The sequence below is a fragment of the Hydractinia symbiolongicarpus genome, chromosome 5 (genome assembly GCF_029227915.1).
Source record: "Hydractinia symbiolongicarpus strain clone_291-10 chromosome 5, HSymV2.1, whole genome shotgun sequence".
In the NCBI taxonomy this organism is placed as follows: Eukaryota; Metazoa; Cnidaria; class Hydrozoa; order Anthoathecata; family Hydractiniidae; genus Hydractinia; species Hydractinia symbiolongicarpus.
This window is the reverse complement of record NC_079879.1, coordinates 30,741,816-30,751,637: the sequence shown is the minus strand read 5'-3', so window position 1 is coordinate 30,751,637 and position 9,822 is coordinate 30,741,816.

Sequence of the window (9,822 nt, the reverse complement as noted above, 5' to 3'; positions counted from 1 at the left end):
AATCGTTCGGGAAATGAGTTTACACCCTGGGTACTTTCTTTGTATACATTTGACTATACGGGCCAAGCCCGGAATTTACGTGAAATCGCGGGTTTTCGTTTGCTGGCGATTAAACCTCATTCATTAAGCGTCTCATCAAAAATGAAAACATTTCTGAGAACTACAAGTCTCATGCGTTTTAGTGGTGAAAAGATAATTTAAAAAACCGTTTTGGAAATGAGTTTACTCACAGGGTACTTTCTTTGTATACATTCGATATACGGGCCAAGCCCGGGATTTACAGGAAAACGCGGGTTTTCGTTTGCTGGCGATTAAACCTCTTTTATTCAGGGTCTCATGAAAAATGAAAATATTTTTGAAAACTACAAGTCTCATGCGTTTTAGTGGCCAAAAAAAAATTTAAAAAATCGATCGGGAAATGAGTTTACACCCTGGTTACTTTCTTTGTATACATTTGACTATACGGGCCAAGCCCGGGATTTACGGGAAATCGAGGGTTTTCGTTTGCCGGCGATTAAACTTCTTTCATTAAGCATCTCATCAAGAATGAAAATATTTTTGAAAACTACAAGTCTCATGCGTTTTAGTGGCGAAAAAAAAATTTAAAAAATCGTTCGGGAAATGAGTTTACACCCTGGGTACTTTCTTTGTATACATTTGACTATACGGGCCAAGCCCGGAATTTACGTGAAATCGCGGGTTTTCGATTGCTGGCGATTAAACCTCTTTTATTCAGGGTCTCATGAAAAATGAAAACATTTTTGAAAACTACAAGTCTCATGCGATTTAGTGGTGAAAAGATAATTTAAAAAATCGTTCTGGAAATGAGTTAACTCACAGGGTACTTTCTTTGTATACATTGGACTATACGGGACAAGCCCGGGATTTAAGGGAAATCGCTGGTTTTCGTTTGCCGGCTATTAAACCACATTCATTAAGCGTCTCATTAAAAATGAAAACATATTTGGAAACTACAAGTCTCATTCGTTCTAGTGTGCAGAAATAATTTGAAAAATCGTTCAGGAAATCAGTTTACTCCCTGGGTACTTTCTTTATATACATTCAACTATACGGACCAAGTCTGGAATTTACGGGAAATCGCGGGTTTTCGTTTGAAGGCGATTAAACTTCTTTTATTCAGCGTCTCATCAAAAATGAAAACACTTTTGAAAACTACAAGTCTCACGCGTTTTAGTGGTGAAAAAATAATTTAAAAAATCGTTCTGGAAATGAGTTTACTCACAGGGTACTTTCTTCGTATACATTCGACTATACGGGCCAAGACCGGGATTTACGGGAAATCGAGGGTTTTCGTTTGCCGGCGATTAAACTTCTTTCATTAAGCGTCTCATCAAGAATGAAAATATTTTTGAAATTTACAAGTCTCATGTGTTTTAGTGGCGAAAAAAAAATTTAAAAAATCGTTCGGGAAATGAGTTTACACCCTGGGTACTTTCTTTGTATACATTTGACTATACGGGCCAAGCCCGGAATTTACGTGAAATCGCGGGTTTTCGATTGCTGGCGATTAAACCTCTTTTATTCAGGGTCTCATGAAAAATGAAAACATTTTTGAAAACTACAAGTCTCATGCGATTTAGTGGTGAAAAGATAATTTAAAAAATCGTTCTGGAAATGAGTTAACTCACAGGGTACTTTCTTTGTATACATTGGACTATACGGGACAAGCCCGGGATTTAAGGGAAATCGCTGGTTTTCGTTTGCCGGCTATTAAACCACATTCATTAAGCGTCTCATTAAAAATGAAAACATATTTGGAAACTACAAGTCTCATTCGTTCTAGTGTGCAGAAATAATTTGAAAAATCGTTCAGGAAATCAGTTTACTCCCTGGGTACTTTCTTTATATACATTCAACTATACGGACCAAGTCTGGAATTTACGGGAAATCGCGGGTTTTCGTTTGAAGGCGATTAAACTTCTTTTATTCAGCGTCTCATCAAAAATGAATACACTTTTGAAAACTACAAGTCTCACGCGTTTTAGTGGTGAAAAAATAATTTAAAAAATCGTTCTGGAAATGAGTTTACTCACAGGGTACTTTCTTCGTATACATTCGACTATACGGGCCAAGACCGGGATTTACGGGAAATCGAGGGTTTTCGTTTGCCGGCGATTAAACTTCTTTCATTAAGCGTCTCATCAAGAATGAAAATATTTTTGAAATTTACAAGTCTCATGTGTTTTAGTGGCGAAAAAAAAATTTAAAAAATCGTTCGGGAAATGAGTTTACACCCTGGGTACTTTCTTTGTATACATTTGACTATACGGGCCAAGCCCGGAATTTACGTGAAATCGCGGGTTTTCGTTTGCTGGCGATTAAACCTCTTTCATTAAGCGTCTCATCAAAAATGAAAACATTTCTGAAAACTACAAGTCTCATGCGTTTTAGTGGTGAAAAGATAATTTAAAAAACCGTTTTGGAAATGAGTTTACTCACAGGGTACTTTCTTTGTATACATTCGATATACGGGCCAAGCCCGGGATTTACAGGAAAACGCGGGTTTTCGTTTACCGGCTATTAAACCACATGCATTAAGCGTCTCATCAAAAATGAAAACATTTCTGAAAACTACAAGTCTCATGGGCTTTAGTGGTGAAATAATAATTTAAAAAATGGTTCGGGAAATGAGTTTACTCCCTGGGTACTTTCTTTGTATACTTTTGACTATACGGGCCGAGTCCGGGGTTTACGGGAGGTGGCGGGTTTTCGTTTGCAGACGATTAAACTTCTTTTAATCAGCGTCTCATCAAAAATGAAAACATTTTGAAAACTACAAGTCTCATGGGCTTTAGTGGTGAAATAATAATTTAAAAAATCGTTTGGGAAATGAGTTTACTCCCTGGGTATTTTCTTTGTATACTTTTGACTATACGGGTCGAGTCTGGGATTTACGGGAAATCGCAGGTTTTCTTTTGCCGGCGATTACACTTCTTTTATTCAGCGTCTCATCAAAAATGAAAACATTTTTGAAAACTACAAGTCTCATGCGATTTAGTGGTGAAAAGATAATTTAAAAAATCGTTCTGGAAATGAGTTAACTCACAGGGTACTTTCTTTGTATACATTGGACTATACGGGACAAGCCCGCGATTTAAGGGAAATCGCGGGTTTTCGTTTGCCGGCTATTAAACCACATTCATTAAGCGTCTCATCAAAAATGAAAACATTTTTGAAAGCTACAAGTCTCATGCGTTTTAGTGGTGAAACGATAATTTAAAAAATCGTTTTGGAAATGAGTTTCCCACAGGTTACTTTCTTTGTATACATTCGACTATACGGGCCAAGCCCGGGAGTTACAGGAAATCGCGGGTTTTCGTTTGCCGGCGATTAAACCACTTTCACTAAGCGTCTCATCAAAAATGAAAACATTTGTGACAACTACAAGTCTCATGCGTTTTAGTGGTAAAAAAATAATTTAAAAAATCGTTCGGGAAATGAGTTTACTCACAGGGTACTTTCTTTGTATACATTCGACTATACGGGCTAAGACTGGTATTTACGGGAAATCGCGGGTTTTCGTTTGCCGGCGATTAAACCACTTTCACTAAGCGTCTCATCAAAAATAAAAACATTTCTGAAAACTACAAGTTTCATGCGTTTTAGTGGTGAAAAAATATTTTAAAAAATCGTTCGGGAAATGAGTTTACTCACAGGGTACTTTCTTTGTAAACATTCGACTATACGGGCCAAGCCCGGGATTTACGGGAAATCGCGGGTTTTCGTTTGCCGGCGATTAAACTTCTTTTATACAGCGTCTCATCAACAATGAAAACACTTTTAAAAACTACAAGTCTCATGCGTTTTAGTGGTGAAAAAATAATATAAAAAATCGTTCGGGAAATGAGTTTACTCCCTGGGTACTTTCTTCGTATACTTTTAACTATACGGGCCGAGTCCGGGGTTTACGGGAAATGGCGGGTTTTCGTTTGCCGGCGATTTAACTTCTTTTAATCAGCGTCTCATCAAAAATGAAAACATTTTTGAAAACTACAAGTCTCATGGGCTTTAGTGGTAAAATAATAATTTAAAAAATCGTTCGGAAAATAAGTTTACTCCCTGGGTACTTTCTTTGTATACTTTTGAATATACGGGCCGAGTCCGGGATTTACGGGAAATCGCAGGTTTTCGTTTGCCGGCGATTAAACTCCTTTTATTCAACGTCTCATCAAAAATGAAAACATTTTTGAAAACTACAAGTCTCATGCGTTTTAGTGGTGAAAAGTTAATTTAAAAAATCGTTTTGGAAATGAGTTTATTCACAGGGTACTTTCTTTGTATACATTCGACTATACGGGACAAGCCCGGGATTTACGGGAAATCGCGGGTTTTCGTTTGCCGGCGATTAAACCACTTTCACTAAGCGTCTCATCAAAAATGAAAACATTTCTGAAAACTACAAGACTCATGCGTTTTAGTGGTGAAAAAATAATTTAAAAAATCGTTCGGGAAATGAGTTTACTCACAGGGTACTTTCTTTGTATACATTCGACTATACGGGCTAAGCCCGGTATTTACGGGAAATCGCGGGTTTTCGTTTGCCGGCGATTAAACCACTTTCACTAAGCGTCTCATCAAAAATAAAAACATTTCTGAAAACTACAAGTCTCATGCGTTTTAGTGGTGAAAAAATAATTTAAAAAATTGTTCGGGAAATGAGTTTACTCCCAGGGTACTTCCTTTGTATACATTCGACTATACGGGCCAAGCCCGGGATTTACAGGAAATCGAGGGTTTTCGTTTGCCGGCTAATAAACCACATTCATTAAGCGTCTCATCAAAAATGAAATCACTTCTGAAAACTACAAGTCTCATGGGCTTTAGTGGTGAAATAATAATTTTAAAAATCGTTCGGGAAATGAGTTTACTCCCTGGGTACTTTCTTTGTATACTTTTGACTATACGGGCCGAGTCCGGGATTTACGGGAAATCGCAGGATTTCGTTTGCCGGCGATTAAACTCCTTTTATTCAGCGTCTCATCAAAAATGAAAACATTTTTGAAAACTACAAGTCTCATGCGTTTTAGTGGTAAAAAAATAATTTAAAAAATCGTTCGGGAAATGAGTTTACTCCCTGGGTACTTTCTTTGTATACTTTTGACTATACAGGCCGAGTCCGGGATTTACGGGAAATCGCAGGTTTTCGTTTGCCGGCGATTAAACTCTTTTTATTCAGCGTCTCATCAAAAATGAAAACATTTTTGAAAACTACAAGTCTCATGCGTTTTAGTGGTAAAAAAATAATTTAAAAAATCGTTCAGGAAATGAGTTTACTCACAGGGTACTTTCTTTGTAAACATTCGACTATACGGGCCAAGCCCGGGATTTACGGGAAATCGCGGGTTTTCGTTTGCCGGCGATTAAACTTCTTTTATTCAGCGTCTCATCAACAATGAAAACATTTTTGAAAACTACAAGTCTCATGCGTTTTAGTGGTAAAAAGATAATTTAAAAAATCGTTTTGGAAATGAGTTTACTCACAGGGTACTTTCTTTGTATACATTCGACTATACGGCAAAGCCCGGGATTTACGGAAAATCGCGGGTTTTCGTTTGCCGGCGATTAAACCACTTTCATTAAGCGTCTCATCAAAAATGAAAACATTTCTGAAAGCTACAAGTCTCATGCGTTTTAGTGGTGAAAAAATAATTTAAAAAGTCGTTCGGGAAATGAGTTTACTCCTTGGGAACTTTCTTTGTATACTTTTGACTATACGGGCCGAGTCCGGGAGTTACGGGAAGTCGTGGGTTTTCGTTTGCCGGCGATTAAACTTCTTTTATTCAGCGTCTCATCAAAAATGAAAACATTTTTAAAAACTACAAGTCTCATGGGTTTAGTGGTGAAATAATAATTTAAAAAATCGTTCGGGAAATGAGTTAACTCCCTGGGTACTTTCTTTGTATACTTTTGACTATACGGGCCGAGTCCGGGATTTACGGGAAATCGCAGGTTTTCGTTTGCCGGCGATTAAACTCCTTTTATTGAGGGTCTCATCAAAAATGAAAACATTTTTAAAAACTACAAGTCTCATGCGTTTTAGTGGTGAAACGATAATTTAAAAAATCGTTTCGGAAATGAGTTTACTCACAGGGTACTTCCTTTGTATACATTCGACTATACGGGCCAAGCCCGGTATTTACAGGAAATCGAGGGTTTTCGTTTGCCGGCTATTAAACCACATTCATTAAGTGTCTCATCAAAAATGAAATCACTTCTGAAAACTACAAGTCTCATGGGCTTTAGTGGTGAAATAATAATTTTAAAAATCGTTCGGGAAATGAGTTTACTCCCTGGGTACTTTCTTTGTATACTTTTGACTATACGGGCCGAGTCCGGGATTTACGGGAAATCGCAGGATTTCGTTTGCCGGCGATTCAACTCCTTTTATTCAGCGTCTCATCAAAAATGAAAACATTTCTGAAAACTACAAGTCTCATGCGTTTTAGTGGTGAAAAGATAATTTAAAAAACCGTTTTTGAAATGAGTTTACTCACAGGGTACTTTCTTTGTATACATTCGATATACGGGCCAAGCCCGGGATTTACAGGAAATCGCGGGTTTTCGTTTGCCGGCTATTAAACCACATTCATTAAGCGTCTCATCAAAAATGAAAACATTTCTGAAAACTACATCTCTCATGGGCTTTAGTGGTGAAATAATAATTTAAAAAATCGTTCGGGAAATGAGTTTACTCCCTGGGTACTTTTTTCGTATACTTTTGACTATACGGGCCGAGTCCGGGGTTTACGGGAGATGGCGGGTTTTCGTTTGCCGGCGATTAAACTTCTTTTAATCAGCGTCTCATCAAAAATGAAAACATTTTGAAAACTACAAGTCTCATGGGCTTTAGTGGTGAATTAATAATTTAAAAAATCGTTCGGGAAATGAGTTTACTCCCTGGGTACTTTCTTTGTATACTTTTGACTATACGGGAGAAGCCCGGGATTTAAGGGAAATCGCGGGTTTTCGTTTGCCGGCTATTAAACCACATTCATTAAGCGTCTCATTGAAAATGAAAACATTTTTGGAAACTACAAGTCTCATTCGTTCTAGTGTGCAGAAATAATTTGAAAAATCGTTCGGGAAATCAGTTTACTCCCTGGGTACTTCCTTTATATACATTCAACTATACGGACCAAGCCTGGAATTTACGGGAAATCGCGGGTTTTCGTTTGAAGGCGATTAAACTTCTTTTATTCAGCGTCTCATCAAAAATGAAAACACTTTTGAAAACTACAAGTCTCACGCGTTTTAGTGGTGAAAAAATAATTTAAATAATCGTTCTGGAAATGAGTTTACTCACAGGGTACTTTCTTTGTATACATTCGACTATACGGGCCAAGCCCGGGATTTACGGGAAATCGAGGGTTTTCGGTTGCCGGCGATTAAACTTCTTTCATTAAGCGTCTCATCAAGAATGAAAATATTTTTGAAAACTACAAGTCTCATGCGTTTTAGTGGCGAAAAAAAAATTTAAAAAATCGTTCGGGAAATGAGTTTACACCCTGGGTACTTTCTTTGTATACATTTGACTATACGGGCCAAGCCCGGAATTTACGTGAAATCGCGGGTTTTCGTTTGCTGGCGATTAAACCTCTTTTATTCAGGGTCTAATGAAAAATGAAAACATTTTTGAAAACTACAAGTCTCATGCGATTTAGTGGTGAAAAGATAATTTAAAAAATCGTTCTGGAAATGAGTTAACTCACAGGGTACTTTCTTTGTATACATTGGACTATACGGGACAAGCCCGGGATTTAAGGGAAATCGCTGGTTTTCGTTTGCCGGCTATTAAACCACATTCATTAAGCGTCTCATTAAAAATGAAAACATATTTGGAAACTACAAGTCTCATTCGTTCTAGTGTGCAGAAATAATTTGAAAAATCGTTCAGGAAATCAGTTTACTCCCTGGGTACTTTCTTTATATACATTCAACTATACGGACCAAGCCTGGAATTTACGGGAAATCGCGGGTTTTCGTTTGAAGGCGATTAAACTTCTTTTATTCAGCGTCTCATCAAAAATGAAAACACTTTTGAAAACTACAAGTCTCATGCGTTTTAGTGGTGAAAAAATAATTTAAAAAATCGTTCTGGAAATGAGTTTACTCACAGGGTACTTTCTTCGTATACATTCGACTATACGGGCCAAGACCGGGATTTACGGGAAATCGAGGGTTTTCGTTTGCCGGCGATTAAACTTCTTTCATTAAGCGTCTCATCAAGAATGAAAATATTTTTGAAATTTACAAGTCTCATGTGTTTTAGTGGCGAAAAAAAAATTTAAAAAATCGTTCGGGAAATGAGTTTACACCCTGGGTACTTTCTTTGTATACATTTGACTATACGGGCCAAGCCCGGAATTTACGTGAAATCGCGGGTTTTCGTTTGCTGGCGATTAAACCTCATTCATTAAGCGTCTCATCAAAAATGAAAACATTTCTGAAAACTACAAGTCTCATGCGTTTTAGTGGTGAAAAGATAATTTAAAAAACCGTTTTGGAAATGAGTTTACTCACAGGGTACTTTCTTTGTATACATTCGATATACGGGCCAAGCCCGGGATTTACAGGAAAACGCGGGTTTTCGTTTGCTGGCGATTAAACCTCTTTTATTCAGGGTCTCATGAAAAATGAAAATATTTTTGAAAACTACAAGTCTCATGCGTTTTAGTGGCCAAAAAAAAATTTAAAAAATCGATCGGGAAATGAGTTTACACCCTGGGTACTTTCTTTGTATACATTTGACTATACGGGCCAAGCCCGGGATTTACGGGAAATCGAGGGTTTTCGTTTGCCGGCGATTAAACTTCTTTCATTAAGCGTCTCATCAAGAATGAAAATATTTTTGAAAACTACAAGTCTCATGCGTTTTAGTGGCGAAAAAAAAATTTAAAAAATCGTTCGGGAAATGAGTTTACACCCTGGGTACTTTCTTTGTATACATTTGACTATACGGGCCAAGCCCGGAATTTACGTGAAATCGCGGGTTTTCGATTGCTGGCGATTAAACCTCTTTTATTCAGGGTCTCATGAAAAATGAAAACATTTTTGAAAACTACAAGTCTCATGCGATTTAGTGGTGAAAAGATAATTTAAAAAATCGTTCTGGAAATGAGTTAACTCACAGGGTACTTTCTTTGTATACATTGGACTATACGGGACAAGCCCGGGATTTAAGGGAAATCGCTGGTTTTCGTTTGCCGGCTATTAAACCACATTCATTAGGCGTCTCATTAAAAATGAAAACATATTTGGAAACTACAAGTCTCATTCGTTCTAGTGTGCAGAAATAATTTGAAAAATCGTTCAGGAAATCAGTTTACTCCCTGGGTACTTTCTTTATATACATTCAACTATACGGACCAAGCCTGGAATTTACGGGAAATCGCGGGTTTTCGTTTGAAGGCGATTAAACTTCTTTTATTCAGCGTCTCATCAAAAATGAAAACACTTTTGAAAACTACAAGTCTCACGCGTTTTAGTGGTGAAAAAATAATTTAAAAAATCGTTCTGGAAATGAGTTTACTCACAGGGTACTTTCTTCGTATACATTCGACTATACGGGCCAAGACCGGGATTTACGGGAAATCGAGGGTTTTCGTTTGCCGGCGATTAAACTTCTTTCATTAAGCGTCTCATCAAGAATGAAAATATTTTTGAAATTTACAAGTCTCATGTGTTTTAGTGGCGAAAAAAAAATTTAAAAAATCGTTCGGGAAATGAGTTTACACCCTGGGTACTTTCTTTGTATACATTTGACTATACGGGCCAAGCCCGGAATTTACGTGAAATCGCGGG